Genomic DNA, 15,734 nt, shown 5'->3' with positions numbered 1-15,734 from the left:
TTGATTGGCTGTGCTATATCAGGCATTATAGTACTAACAAGATGAGAATGTCCAACTATCATACCGCTCAGGAAGGAGACGGGTTCTGTGTTTCTGTGTACCAGAGATGAATGTGGTTTTGTCAGACATGTGCATATCAACCCAAGAACAAAAGCAAAAGACCTTGTGAAGATGCTGGAGGAAGCTGGTAAGATTGTGTCATTATCCATAGTGAAACGAGTACTATATCAACATGGGTTGAAAGACCACTCTGCCAGAAAAAAAGCCATTACTCCAAAAGAAACATAAAAAAAAACAGATTAATGTTTGCAAATGCACACAGGGACAAAGATCTGTGGTCTGACAAAACTAAAATTTAACTGTATGACCATCGATATGTTTGGAGGGAAAAGCTTTGAAGCCTAAGAACACCATCCCAACTGTAAAACACAGGGGAGGCAGCATCCTGTTCTGGGGTTGTTTTGCTTCAGGAGGGACTGGTGCACTTCACAAAATAGATGGCATCATGAGGAAAGCAGATTATGTGGCAATACTGAAGCAACATCTCAAGACATCAGCCAGGAACTTAAAGCTTGGGCGGAAATGGGTCTTCCAAAAGGACAATGACCGGAAGCTACTGCCAAACTGGTTACAAAGTGGCTTAAGGATAAGAAAGTCAATGTTTTGGAGTGGCCATCACAAAGCCCTGATCTCAATCCTATTGCAAATTTATAGGCAAAGCTGAAAAGGCCGGTGTGAGCGGCGACCTACAAACATGGCTCAGATACATCAGTTCTGTCAGGAGGAATGGGCCTAAATTCCTACCAACTATTGTGAGAAGCTTCTGGAAGGAGATCCAAAACGTTTACCCCAAGTCACACAGTGTAAGGGCAATGGCAACAAATACTAATAACATGGAGGGAAACCTTTCACTTTGTAGAAAGTAATAAAAGTGCCTGAAAACATTCTCTCTCTCTCATTATTCTGGCATTTCGTAAATATAAATAATTTTGGTTCCTAATTGACCCAAAATGGGAAAAGTTTATTCTGATTTCGTGTCAAAACCTGCAGATGTGTCTTTATAAAGAGCAGACGGAAAAACCTGCAGATGTGTCTGTATAGAGAGCGGAGGGAAAATCTGCAGATGTGTCTGTATGGAGAGCGGAGGGAAAACCTGCAGATGTGTCTGTATAGAGAGCGGAGGGAAAAGCCTGCATATGTGTCTGTATAGAGAGCGGAGGGAAAAATCTGCAGATGTGTCTCTATAGAGAGCGGAGGGAAAAACCTGCAGATGTGTCTTTATGGAGAGCGGAGGGAAAAACCTGCAGATGTGTCTCTATAGAGAGCGGAGGGAAAAACCTGCAGATGTGTTTGTACAGAGAGCGGAGGTAAAAACCTGCAGATGTGTCTTTATATAGAGTGGAGGGAAAAACCTGCGGATGTATCTGTATAGAGAGCGGAGGGAAATGTGTCTTTATAGAGAGCAGAGGGAAAAACCTGCAGATGTGTCTTTATAGAGAACAGAGGGAAAAACCTGCAAATGTATCTATATAGAGAGGGGAGGGAAAAACCTGCAGATGTGTCTTTATAGAGAACGGAGGGAAAATCCTGCAGATGTATCTGTATAGAGAGCGGAGGGAAAAATCTGCAGATGTGTCTTTATAGAGAACAGAGGGAAAAACCTGCAAATGTATCTATATAGAAAGGGGAGGTAAAATCCTGCAGATGTATCTGTATAGAGAGCGGAGGGAAAAATCTGCAGATGTGTCTTTATAGAGAACAGAGGGAAAAACCTGCAAATGTATCTATATAGAAAGGGGAGGTAAAATCCTGCAGATGTATCTGTATAGAGAGCGGAGGGAAAAATCTGCAGATGTGTCTGTATAGAGAGCGGAGGGAAAAATCTGCAGATGTGTCTGTATAGAGAGTGGAGGAAAAAACCTGCAGATGTGTCTGTATAGAGAGTGGAGGAAAAAACCTGCAGATGTGTCTGTATAGAGAATGGAGGGAAAAACCTGCAGATGTGTCTGTATAAAGAACGGAGGGAAACTTCTGGTTTCAACTGCATACTGACAACAACGGGGTTTATGGCTACACAATTTGACTATACAGAGGTCTATTTCCTATTCCTTAGCTATGGAAACATATAGGTCTGCATCGGAGCTGTATGCACAAAACGGTATAGAGGAAAACAATGCACAAACATTTCTAATAACCACATTATAATAAATCCCTTTTATAGGGTAAATATTTAAGTTAAATTTTATAGCAAAAAATGTTCCAATTCTTTTTATAGCAGAGAGATCATGTCAAAATTAAAGCGTAAATCATAAAAAGATAACAAAGTGTCCGGGCTGGGATATAATGATTTGTTCACGGTGATGATGCATGTAATCCATACATACATCATCTCCACTTACACAGCTTTTATGCTACTCAGCGACGCATATTCAACTCTGCTACATCAGCACACGTCAAAGAAGACAAAATACAATATGATTAACGTAAATCAGCTATAACTACATCCAAGTCACTTATAGGAATGGATGAACTTCTGCAAATATGCACGTAATATACACTATATCCGCCACCATGCAAATACAGGAGGTTTCCTTAAAGGGTTTTACATAGGACTGCTGTGAGTGATCATCATGCACAAGCGAAACGGATAAATGACACATCCAGCTCTGCTACATCTATAAAACAAATGCAAAGGACGTATCTACAATGGCATAATCAGTATTAAATGCTATAACATGGGATTCTGCAGCCTGCACTTACCGCCTTGTTGTGTTTACTGTTGAACAGGAGAATTTTATGTGTCCTCTGCGGAAACTGAACCAAACACAACGTAATCAATGATGAAGGGTTTTTTTTTTTTCCAAGAGCTCGTGGCTTTATTGAGCATGAGACAGCGGCTTTTAACGAGCATGTCTCATCATTAGGCTGACTGAGGCAGATCCTGTGTTATGATAGTTTCAGAGAATGACGAGGAAAGTTAATTGAACTTTTACTTGGGCGCGCTCCAACTTTTTCCACGTAGACGTGAGCCGCCATGGTAGTTGACTGCTGCCATCTACTGGAGGAAGTAGTAATTTGCCTCCAGCGCTTTGTTTGTTTCTTTAGTTTGACACTTAAAGGGTTAATCCCATCTCCAAGATCCTATCCCAATATGTAGTAGGTGTAATAATAATAATAATAATAATAATATTAACAAATACCTCCAATTACAGTTTTTTTCTGATTCACTATGTCACTTACCTCATTTGCAGGGCATTGCAGGACCTTAGGTATCTATGGTTATGACCACTAGCAACTAACTAACTGTGACTATATGAATGTTCATAACCATGGGTACCTACTATTTAAGATCCTGCAGTGCCCTGCACATAAGGTAAAACACATAGTATAGTTCTTCTGATAAAGCAATGTCTCTTACCTTATGTGAAGGGCATTGCAGGACCTTAGGTATCCATGGTTACAACCAGAATCAGCTAACTAACTGTGACTACATCTAATACCTAGGTGGGCGCTCCCAATCCGCCTGGTCCCGCCCACTGGTGTGTCCTTCTTACCCTGAGGGGGGTGGCTAGGCTTTTGTGGTAGATGGTACCTGATGTGAGATGGTGTTGTGTCGGGTATATTGTTTCTCTGTGACCACCTGGCAGTGCCAGGGCGTCACACCTGCACATAAGGTAAGAGACATAGTATAGTTCTGCTGATGAAGCCATGTCTCTTAGCTCATGTGCAGGACATTGCAGGACCTTAGGTATCCATGGTTACAACCAGAATCAGCTAACTAACTAACTGTGACTATATCTAATGCCTAAGATGCTGCTATGCCCTGCACATGAGGCAAGACACATAATATAGTTCTCCTGATAAAGCTATGTCTCGTACCTCATGTGCAGTAGAGGAACAAAAGGAACGGTCTCATGGAGTTCTAATAAAGGGAAATATGTTGTGAATATGTTTTCCAGTTAGGGGCTCCCTCTTGTGGTCAGTGCTGGCGGTGCAGTTGATGTGTGGAATGAAAGCCACACACCTGTGGAGGACTGGCAATCGGGAACAGATTGGGCTATTTAACTGAGTAGTTTTCTCTTGTTACTTGCCGGTGGTCAATGTCTCCTGTGTGTTAAGGACAGTCTGTAACCATCCCTGTTCACTACCAGAACTCCTCTCAGATAAGTGGTCTTTGTACCTCTGCTGTTTGTTTTCCACTTTCTTGTTGTTTTTTCTGCTTTAATACTAAGGCTTGATTCCTATTTTGTCCATGTGGAGTTCTTGGTGTAATGGGATCATTCCCTGCTGGGAGTGTCGATATATTTAGCTTCATGATTCTGCAAAGTATTGTGTTTGTCATCCTTGGTATTAATTCAGTCCCTCATCTGTATTAGTGTTTTGGATCCCAGTAACATCTGAGTGCTGATACAGTGGGGGAGAGGTTGTGTGACCTCAGGATTTTTCCATATCAGAAGTGCTGGTATATATTAGGGTTTTTACGGCTGCACACAGTTGCTCTTTCCTATCCTTTCCTGTAAAGATAGTTTGGGCCTCACCTTTGCTGAAATCTGTCTTTTCTGGCTTTGTATTGTGTTTTTCTATATCACCGTAGCCTTTACATGTGGGGGGCTATCTATCTATCTTTGGGGACTGCTCCGAGGCAGATTAACTTTCTTATATCTCTAATTGTGAGATTATTTAGTTCTCCGGCTATGTCGAGGCGTCCAGGTCATCGTAGGCTCGTCCCACGGCTACTTCTAGTTGTGTGTCAGGATTAGGTCTGCAGTCCATTAAGTTTCCAGCCACTCTGTTACAGTTTTGGGATTCCGCATTTTTTGATCCTCCTCGGTCTCTGAATCATAACAGAAATATCTTTTAAAGCAACAAACCTTTTATTGGTGGTCCCTTATAGCCACTACGCGTTTCAACAACTCATATGTTGTCTTCTTCAGGTAATATAAAAGGACCATTAAAACATTGACATTTATACATAAAAAAGCAATCAAAACAGTAGGTGTGTCGCTACTGAAAAATAACCCTATAAACCCTGGACCATATTAATTCCATGGTTATAAAATAGGAAAAACATTATTCACACTAAAAATACACATTAATAATAATAGGAATAATTGAAAATACATTGATAAAAATGACAAACAATGCACACATTAAAAATATAAAATACAAAATAAAATTCATATCAACCATAATATACACATCCGAGTAACTTTTAAGTATACACTTACGTACATACAGCTTTTAGATTAGGATAAGCATCATAGGATGAAAAACAAAAGAAAAACTAATTTTTTAAAAAACAAAAAAAAGCACAAAGTACAAAAATTACTATACTTTCCCTACCGGTATTTCATTACAAATAACCAATAATCCCCTTTACCTCTCAACATTTAGCAACATTATCAAAAGCTTGATTAAGTCCTTCAGGTGTCAATGTACCAAGTTTATATATCCAAAAGCTCTCCTTTTTGATCAATCTTGCTAATGGTTCAGGATCTTTATTATTAATATGACCAATGATTGTTAGGCTCATTTTACTTGGATCCCTCTGATGGATAACATTAAAATGTCTTGAAAGACTATGTAATTGGTATCCTGTTCTTATGTTGTGCCTATGTTTTTTTAATCTTAGGTGCATCTCTTGCACAGTGCGGCCTACATACTGCATCTCTTGCACAGTGCGGCCTACATACTGCATCTCTTGCACAGTGCGGCCTACATACTGCATCTCTTGCACAGTGCAGCCTACATACTGGAGGCCACAAGTGCACTCCACATAAGAAATCTGACAATTTAATTTGTGCTTAATCACAAACGTTTCACCTGTAGTGCTTGAGGTAAAGGTCTTTGCACTCTTTGTGACAATTTGACAGCACAAGCATTTTGATGCCAAGCATGGAAAAGATACCCTCGCATTCTGGTTGACCACCTTCAGTGTAAGCTTCTCCCGTAGGGTATTGCTCGGTGCAATCATATTCCCCAAACATTGATTTTTCCTATAAATGATAACGGGTTTCTGGGGTAAATGTTTAGATGATATAGAGTCCCCTTTTAGTATGAACCAATATTTTTCTAATAGTTTCTGAATAAGTGCTCTAGGTTGGCAAAAAGTGGTCACTAGGCTGCACTTGGACAATTCCAATTTGCCTTTCTTATTCTTTGCCTCCTCTTTTGAAGCTATTGACGCAGCCCCTATACAGGGTTCCTGTGATACAGAGCCAGTCTTCCTGAAAGCATCTTGGAGTAATTTTTTGGGGTAATCCTTCTCAAGGAACTGTGACGCCCATGAACTAGTCAGGGTGTCACAGGGTACTGCACTTCCTTTATCCTTTGGTGCAGGACTCAACCCCCCATGGTTCTGGGATCCTAACTTTTGGTATTGCTCCATCAGCATGCAAATCCTAGTCATACCTCACACCACACCATGGTCAGGCACACCAGTGGGAGGTCTAGCTGGAACAGGACCAGCCGCCTAGGGGTGAGACAGACTGATGGGAGGAGCAGAGTTAGTTGAGTGATGAGCTGGGAGTTGGAGCTCCCTGGGGGAAGTTGGCTAGGTCGCAGACGGTGGTCTGGAACCGAAGGAGTCGGAGACCAGGTCGCAGGGTATTGGAGAAAGGTGCCAGGCTTAGTTTTGGGGAACGGTCGGCACCGGAGTACCTAGTAATCGAACCGTTACCGAGAACGGCGGGGACTGGACCCTAGATCAGGGAGTAGCTTCACGCAACCTGATAATTAACCTGTGGATGATAGTTCCTTTATGGACTTTCCCCAAGAGCTCAGAGATCTAAGGCATCAACACAACGAGGGAGATAGGGCTTTCCAGCTTTTGCGGCCCACTGAGATCACAAGTGTCAGCCATCGAGAGCACACACAGCTTCCCTACTTAACCGTGGGGAGCGGGACCCCGACAGCCTCAAGTGTACCGCCACGGGGCTCGGCCGGCTGCCGAGCCACTCGGATCCGTGCTCGTCGGTGGGTGGCTCGAGCTCTTCCACGGACCCGGGGGTCACGTCGCTCTGAAAGGGGGTTGGCACTACATGTAGGGACTTCGGTGGGGAGGTCCACGGCCGGAGCCGCAGTGGTTTGCAGGGGATTTAAGTTCGTGACGCCACCCACGGGTTGTGGTGAATGGATGGACACCACCTCTGCCATTGACTAGGCTCCCGGGGACGGTGTTGCGCAGCTTGGTGTTGACCTCCTCCGTGGGTAGGGGGGATGATGGTCCCGGGGGCCCGAGGGAGGTGCTGAGGCGAGGGGATGTGACCGCCGAACAATCCCTCCTTGAATGGGGAGGTGCGTTCGGTATCACAGCGACGTCACCGTGACGTCACTAAGCGGCCGTCCAATAGAAGCGGAGGAGCGGAGATGAGCGGAGATGAGCGGGATGTAACATCCCGCCCACCTCTTTCCTTCCGCATTGCCGGTGGAAGCAGGTAAGGAGATGTTCGTCGTTCCTGCGGTGTCACACACAGCGATGTGTGGTGCCGCAGGAACGACAAACAACATCGTACCTGCAGCAGCAACAATATTAAGGAAAGGAGCGACGTGTCAATGATCACCGTTTTTGGACGATTTTGCGATCGTTGATCGTCGCTCCTTGGTGTCACACGCTGCGATGTCGCTACCGGCACTGGATGTGCGTCACTAACAACGTGACCCCAACGATATATCGGTAGCGATGTCGCAGTGTTTAAAGTACCCTTAAGAGTAGGAGGCTAGAAAGTCCAACTTGAGTTTGCCAAAGAACACAGCCACTCGAAAGAGACAGATTTGTCCAAGGTGTTGTGGTCGGACGAATCCAAGTTCAATCTGGTAGTGATGGCAAGCACTATATATACCACCTAACTGGAAAACATAATGATGTAAGGTACCAAACACCTACAGTGAAACATGGTGGTGGCAATGTCATGGTTTGGGACTTCTTTTCTGCATCTGCCTTTGGCCCTCTGAATATGAATGCTACCATGTGCAAGGATATACTGGAGAATGTAATACTGCCACATACTAAAACCAACATAGGCCAGGGCTGGAAATTCTAGCAAGGCAATGATGCTAAGCACACATCCAATTTAGGCAAAAAATATTCACCTGTTGTAATGGCCGAGCCAATCACCTCCTTTACCCCCTATAGAGCAATTCTGGGATGAGTAAAGCGGGCTTTACACGCTACGACATCACTCAAGTGACCTCGTTGGAGTCACGGATTTTGTGACGCACATCCAGTCGCTTTAGCGATGCCGTTGTGTGTGACACCTATGAGCGATTTTGCATTGTCGCAAAAACGTGCAAAATCGCTTATCGGTGACATGGGGGTCCATTCTCAAATATCGTTACTGCAGCAGTAACGAAGTTGTTCATTGTTCCTGCGGCAGCACACATCGCTCCGTGTGACACCGCAGGAACGAGGAACCTCACCTTACCTGCCTCCCGCCCGCAATGCGGATGGAAGGAGGTGGGCGGAATGTTACGTCCCGCTCATCTCCGCCCCTCCGCTTCTATTGGGCGGCGGTTCAGTGATGCTACTGTGACGTCGCTGTGACGCTGAACGAACCGCCCCCTTAGAAAGGAGGCGGATCGCCGGTCACAGCGACGTCGCAGGGAAGGTAAGTTCGTGTGACGGGTCCGGGCGATGTTGTGCAACACGGGCAGCGATTGGCCCGTGTCGCACAACCGATGGGGGCTGGTACGCACACTGGCGATATCGGTACCGATATCGCAGTGTGTAAAGCGGCCTTTAAGGTGACGAGTTGGGGCCCGTACCCATAGCAATAAAGATGAATTGTTTGCAGATTTGTAAATGGAATGGTGCAAGATCCCCCAAAATGTCTTAAATACCCTAGTGGCTTCGATGCCCCATCAGTGTGGAGCAGTAATTAAAGCAAGAGGTTATGCTACAAAATACTAAGTTATGTCAATGTAAATAATGATTAACTCTCTATGTTATAATCAATAAATAGTATATGCAAAACATCTGGCAGTCAAGTTTCTTTTAGAGATTGGAGAGACTCAGGTCAGGAGCGGAGTCAGCAGCAGGGTAAGGAGCAGGGCAACAATTAGGGTCAGGAAAAGGGTCAGGAGCAGGGTATAGAGCAAGGTCATGAGCAGGGTAAAGAGCAAATTCAAGTGCAAGGTCAGGAGCGGGGTCAGCACCAGGGTCAGGAGCAGAGTCAGTAGCATGGTGAGGAACAAGGTCATGAGCAGGGTAAGGAGCAGAGTCCAGTGCAAGGTGAGGAGCTGGGTCAATACCAGGGTCAGGAGTAGGGTCAGCAGCAGGGTCAAGTGCAAGGTCAGGAGCAGGGTCAGGGTCAGGAGCAGGGTCAGCACCAGGGTGAGCCCCAGGGTCAGGAGCAGGGTAAGGAGCAGGATCAAGTGCAAGGTCAGGAGCGGGGTGAGCACCAGGGTCAGTAACAGGGTCAGGAGCAGGGTCAGGACAAGGGTCAGGAGAAGTGTCAGGAGCATGGTGAGGAACAAGGTCATGAGCAGGGTAAGGAGCAGAGTCCAGTGCAAGGAGAGGAGCTGGGTCAGTACCAGGGTCAGGAGTAGGGTCAGCACCAGGGTCAGCCCCAGGGTCAGCAGCAGGGTCAAGTGCAAGGTCAGGAGCAGGGTCAGGGTCAGGAGCAGGGTCAGCACCAGGGTGAGCCCCAGGGTCAGGAGCAGGGTAAGGAGCAGGGTCAAGTGCAAGGTCAGGAGCGGGGTGAGCACCAGGGTCAGTAACAGGGTCAGGAGCAGGGTCAGGACAAGGGTCAGGAGAAGTGTCAGGAGCATGGTGAGGAACAAGGTCATGAGCAGGGTAAGGAGCAGAGTCCAGTGCAAGGTGAGGAACTGGGTCAGTGCCAGGGTCAGGAGTAGGGTCAGCACCAGGGTCAGCAGCAGGGTCAAGTGCAAGGTCAGGAGCAGGGTCAGGGTCAGGAGCAGGGCCAGCACCAGGGTGAGCCCCAGGGTCAGGAGCAGGGTAAGGAGCAGGGTCAAGTGCAAGGTCAGGAGCGGGGTGAGCACCAGGGTCAGTAACAGGGTCAGGAGCAGGGTCAGGACCAGGGTCAGGAGAAGTGTCAGGAGCAGGGTCAAGTGTAAGGTCAGGAGCAAGGTCCGTACAAGCGTCAGTAGCAGGGTCAGCACCAGGGTCAGTAACAGGGTCAGGAGCAGTGTCAGCACCAGGGTCAGTAGCAGGGTCAAGTGTAATGTAAGGTCAGGAGCAGGATTCGCAAAAGGGTCAGTAGCGGGATCAGCACCAGGGTTAGGAGTAGGGTCAGGAGCAGGGTCAGCAGAAGGGTCAAGAACGGGGTCAGGAGCAATGTGACTAGCAGGGTCAGGAGCAGGGTCTGCAGTAGGGTCACGGGCTCACGTCAAGGAAGTTCTTCATCCTCCAGTTAGAATTTTGTAATTGGATTCAGACGGCAACTGGTTCTGCAATGCGGCTATGATTTTAAAAAAACAATTGGTAGAACCCTCCCGAATGAATCCACTGCACTCCATTCGATTCCACTTAAATACCAACCCTGCTGTGGGCTCTGCTCAGCCGTGATGTTGAGGCGCCTTTTGGGTCAAAGACAGAGAAATTGTCATGGAATGTGCCACAGCTGATGAGTACCAGATGGGATTAGGAGGTAGACCCTCTTCCTTGGCCAGGCTACTTGGTCATCCAACAAAGTTGGTTAAGAATATTGAAAGGGTTGTCTAAGATTACTCCAAGATTACAAAAACATAGCTGCTTTCTTTAAAAAAAAAGCAAAAATAAACCCCATAAAACATTGCCACAGCTGTCTGCATGTGTGTAATATTGCAGCTCTGATTCACGTCAATGGAGTTAAGTTGCAATACCCAACAGGTAGGCAGTCGTGGCACTGTTTTTGGAAGAAAACAGCCATATTGGTGTCATCTTGGACAATTCGTTTTAGAAATGTGGAGAACATTCTGCCTAATCTATCATCCTCTACTTCTTCATGTATACTCAGCTCAGTTGAGAGTGCACAACATTGTAATAAAAGGGGATCATAAGAGGTTGTTGGGAGACACCCAACTTTGTTTCATTGGAAGGATATAGACCAGTTCCCAAAGATATTACATTATTATTATTATTATTATTATTATTATTATTATTATTATTATTACCAGATCCCATTGAGTACTAATGTCTCTGTACAGCTTTGTATGGTAAATTTTATTTAGTTCACTGATCTGTATACCACATAATTGATCAAGAGGCACCATGTAGTGGAAGCCATGGGAGATGATTTACTGCCACCCTATTTATTGGAAGCTACATCTGTTCTTATAATTGCCTCAATACTTCATGCTTAGTAGAGTTTCATAGGCTACTGTATTGGTGTATAAATAGTTATTTTATTAAAAAAAAAACCTGCAACTATATCAGAAACTCTAATATTTTAACCAGATTCTAATTCCAATAAAATGTTTTTAACCTTGTTTAAACTAATAAATAATAATTAAAACCCACATTGGCTCTGCCGTATTTTTGATGACTAGCCAAAGTAAAGCAGACAGCTGGGGGCTGGTATTATCAGGCTGGGAAGGTCCATGGATATTTGGCCCTTCTCAACCTAAAAATGGCAGCCCGCAGCCACCCCCAGAAACCCCAGAAGTGGTGCATCCATTAAAAAAGAGAAAAATAAAGATAAGAGACTGTCCCTCTTTCATAAATTTATCTCAAAACAAAAAAGGAGCTCTTATGTAGTCCATGCCATTCTTATGACGTTCCCTGAATCAATAGTCCATAACTAGTGGAACGTAGGTTCTGAGAACGAAGCTTCATAGGTTTTCACAGCTCTTATTCCCATACAGGCTGCTCTTCGTGTGACCCGGCCGCCCGTTACTGATGTCACCGGTCATATGACATTCTGGGTCGGATGCTGACCTTTGTGTGACCTGGTGATGACCAGTAACGTAACTGTCATCATCACCGCTTGTCGCAGCCGCCGGGTTTCGCAGAGCACAACCTGACTAAGAATGACTGCTGTAAAAACCTATGAAGCTTTATTCTCACAACGAGGTTCCAAAGGTTTTGGACTACAGATTTGGGGACGTTGTGGAAATGCCATGGACTATACCAGAGTTGCAGGGTTTTTTTGTTTTCAAATAATTTGGTGAAAGAGGGATACTCGTCTTTATTTCTCTCCTTATATGTGTTTCACGTACATTGAAATCCATAGACTACTTTGGACCTGCATGATCTTTTCTTTTTGTGTTTTTTTTTCTTTTTTTTAATAAATTGGTGAACCAGGGAAACAGTTGGGTAGTGTTTTTTTAACTTAATTTTTGGTGCGTTTTTTTTCTCTTTATACTAACTGGCTTGATGCAGCGGACACCACACAGCTGACATCAACCCCAAAAGTATTACCTAAATTGCCACAGCTTCAAGGCAATCTGGAGGAGCAGGAATAACCACCTGAATTGGCACACCTAATGTGATGCACTACTTCTGGGATGACTGATATTTTTAGGCGGGGAAACACCAAATAACCATGGACCTTCCCAGCCTGATAATACTAGCTACCAGCTGTCTGCTTTACTTTCGCTGGTTATCAAAAATGGGGGAACCCTATGCTGTTATTTTAAAAGTATTTATTGTTTTATATTAAACTAGGCTAAAGACCCTTCAGTACCACATGAAAGACACTAAAGGGTGCAAGTTTATAATATGTAGGGGGTTTGTGAAATGATATAGCTGAGGGATATCTACCTATTCTATCTATATAATATCGTTGTCATCTATCTATCTGTAGCTTTGTCTATTTTTTTCCTTGGAGATGTGGGCGTAAATACCCACACACATAGATACCACACACATAGTCCATGTGCCATCCGATTTTTTTCTCACACCAATTGACTTCAATTGGCAAGACTCGTCCAATATACGTGGTTAATCACTGCATGCTGCCATTTTTTTTCCTAAATTTGATTAGAGCTGAGGAAAATCTCTGAGATTTGACCTGTATTATGGACTAACATTGGCCAGACAGTAGTATGATGTTTGTCCTCCTATTATACGCCAATGTGAGCATACCCTAAGGGTTGCACTGGCCGAGGTGTCTTGCTTGGACACTAGACACCAGTAAAATGGCTTACTCAGAGTGTTCCTTGTTAGCCTCGGCAGGTGTATCCCTCTTTGGCCACATACTTCTAGATGACACAACAATCCAGAAACCAAGAATGTGACAAGTAAGGAGCCGGCCCACTTTACAGAAATAAACTCGATTTATCCTTACTTTCAGACATTTGTATGGGGGTGGACTAATGGACTATGCCCTGAAGGCACAGACCACATTGTACTGTAGTAGTGTCAACTGTGTCATGTGTCTATATACAGTATATATTGTGTATATGATGCATAGAGTATAAGTGTGGCCATCTAGTGGCTTGTTCTTGGTAGTGCTCTTGATGTAAATATTAGAATCTGCTTGGCAACAGGATGACTATAGGAAGGAAACAGTTAAGCTGTGGGAATAGCCCACAAGGGGAGAAGCTAGTCGCAGGCAACAGGTTGACTCCATTTTAGATCATTAATGACTGATTAGTGAATAGATCAGAATTTGCAGGTTGTTCAATACCTTGGACTGTACTTAAGTGCGAATCATTCCAAAAAGTAGCCTACCCACAGAGAGATAGCGTAAACCCTAAAAAAATCAGCCAGACACTTGTATGTGTGGCCCCTGAACCAAGTTTGTGTCAGAAACCGACGACTTCTACCACAGAAAGGTCTGATGGAGGATGCATAGCATAGGCCTGAGGGAACAAGCCGCTACTGTAATTAACAGTAGACGAGCAGAGTCCAGTCAGCAGTTGTACCACTAGTGAGTAGGCCTCTGTGGGTGGGACGCCAATCTTGAGCCGATAGGGTACTGGATGGCTCCGATGTGTGGGACCGAGATGCCAGCCTGGGTGGAGGAGTATGAACCTATAATGTGAGAGAGGCTCTTGCCAGAGGTTACAAAAGAAAATTATGTGTGTCATGCTGTGATAATAGCTCCTAAATTAGTGATTGTGCTTGTGGACCTTCTGTCGGCCAGGCCCCTGATCCACCCCTACAGAGGAGAACAGCTAGCTGATGGCAGTAGTCCACCATCCTACTCGGAACCTTCAGAGGTGTCTGTGAGTGTAAGGTGCTGCTTAGCTATGACTGTGAGTAACCCCTTATACCCTTCCTGTCCGTATTGGCAAGAGTCACCGAGGCTTGGACAGGAGTTACCGGATGATGTCCCCCACTGTAGTGACTGTATGTGTACTCAGTACTCGTAACTAGTGATGAGCGGGCACTACCATGCTCGGGTGCTCAGTACTCGTAACTAGTGATGAGCGGGCACTACCATGCTCGGGTGCTCGGTACCCGTATCTAGTGAAGAGCGAGCACTACCATGCGCGGGTGTCAATACTCGTAACTAGTAATGAGCAGGCACTACTGTGCCGCCCCGTGCTCGGCAGCAGTCGAGCCGCTCAGATCCGGACCTTCAGTAGGTGGCTCGAGGTTGGCCTGCAAGTTCTCGGCCTTGTCTTTTTTTTTAAATGGGGTAAAACTGAAACGGGGATCAACAAAGTCCCAACGGGGACGGGCAGGATGGTAGCCGGGAACCGCTACCTATTCAACATCTTTAAATAGCAATCTCGTGGCGCAGCTGCCGTTGCTGCCACTCCCAGTACAGAGCATCGGCTGCCTGCTCTGGGTCAGCCTGTGCGAGGGACGGGCCCAGCCGGAGTCCCTCCGTGCCGGCTACGACCGGCATCTTCGGTAATGAGGGACCCTGCTGTGACGTGGCCTGCTCTGCCGCTTGGCAGCTACATCCCCACCATGCCTCAGCCAAGGCCGGGTGTCTGGGAGCGGTCAACGTGACTTGCGGTGCTGGCTTCTGGTCGAGGATCGCCTCCACTGTGGCCGGGCGGACTACCGGGGCCGTAGTCATCTCCGTCGCGGCCATGCTCGGGACCAAGTGAGATGTCATCAGCGGTGCGGCCGGGATGGAAGCTGAGACGGGTGCCAGGATGGTGAATAAGGTAAGGCCCGGGGGTCCCAGATCTGGCCTCCCTCCCACAGACGCTGCGGGCTCCGCTACCGGTGACAGGGGTAACGGGTCGGTCGGGGCATTGGTCGCGGGCATGGGCAGTGAGGGAGGTGGTGTGATGGATGGCAGCAGGCCGGGCCCCTCAGCCTGGCAGGCCGGTTCCTGGGGAACATAGGGGCATGGGTCACTGCTTACCTGCTCCTTTGAGACCACCTCCACTTCGCATACCCGAACGGTTGCGACCAGGCCCTTCATCTCCGACATCCACTCCGCCAACATGGAGTGGACCTTGGCCTGGAACTTCTGACACATGTTGCCGCTGGGTCCAGGAACGTGTGTCTGCAGAGTCCTGGCGTCCCTGCACTTATCAGCCGCGGCTACATCAGCTCTTCCCGCTTCTCCCCTTGGTCTTTTCGCTGCACTCCTCTCTCCGGCCGGTAAGTTTCGTTTTTCGACTTCAGGGTCTGCTTTACGGCCGTGTTCCCAGGCAACGGGGCTTCAGTTCTCGCGCTCTTTTCGTGGGGAAGAAGACTCTGGCGGGAATCTTCGCGCCAAAAGATGGCGGCAAGATGGCAGATTCTGAAAATTTCACAACGGATCACCGCTGTCTTCATTTCAAGGCGCACTTCAACAAGGTAAGTGGATGGGTAAGTATCCTGTTCATGACGCCAGAAATCGAGGTGTGCCGCCCCGTGCTCGGCAGCAGCCGAGCCGCTCGGA

General features: G+C 46.3%; 1 protein-coding gene across 1 annotated transcript in view; it reads right to left on the bottom strand.

Annotated features, from left to right (window-relative positions):
* LOC142303122 (tetraspanin-11-like) overlaps positions 1 to 2,951 on the bottom strand; it is a 140,889-nt gene extending 137,938 nt beyond the window's left edge. The window contains exon 1 of the mRNA XM_075344265.1: positions 2,761 to 2,951. The gene's annotated coding sequence lies outside the window, so the exon portion shown is untranslated. The remainder of the gene's footprint in view (positions 1 to 2,760) is intronic.
* Between the last annotated feature and the right edge of the window lie 12,783 nt (positions 2,952 to 15,734).

The sequence above is a fragment of the Anomaloglossus baeobatrachus genome, chromosome 4 (assembly GCF_048569485.1).
Source record: "Anomaloglossus baeobatrachus isolate aAnoBae1 chromosome 4, aAnoBae1.hap1, whole genome shotgun sequence".
In the NCBI taxonomy this organism is placed as follows: Eukaryota; Metazoa; Chordata; class Amphibia; order Anura; family Aromobatidae; genus Anomaloglossus; species Anomaloglossus baeobatrachus.
Note: the sequence above shows the minus strand (reverse complement) of the source record. Positions and strands in the feature narration are given on the sequence as shown.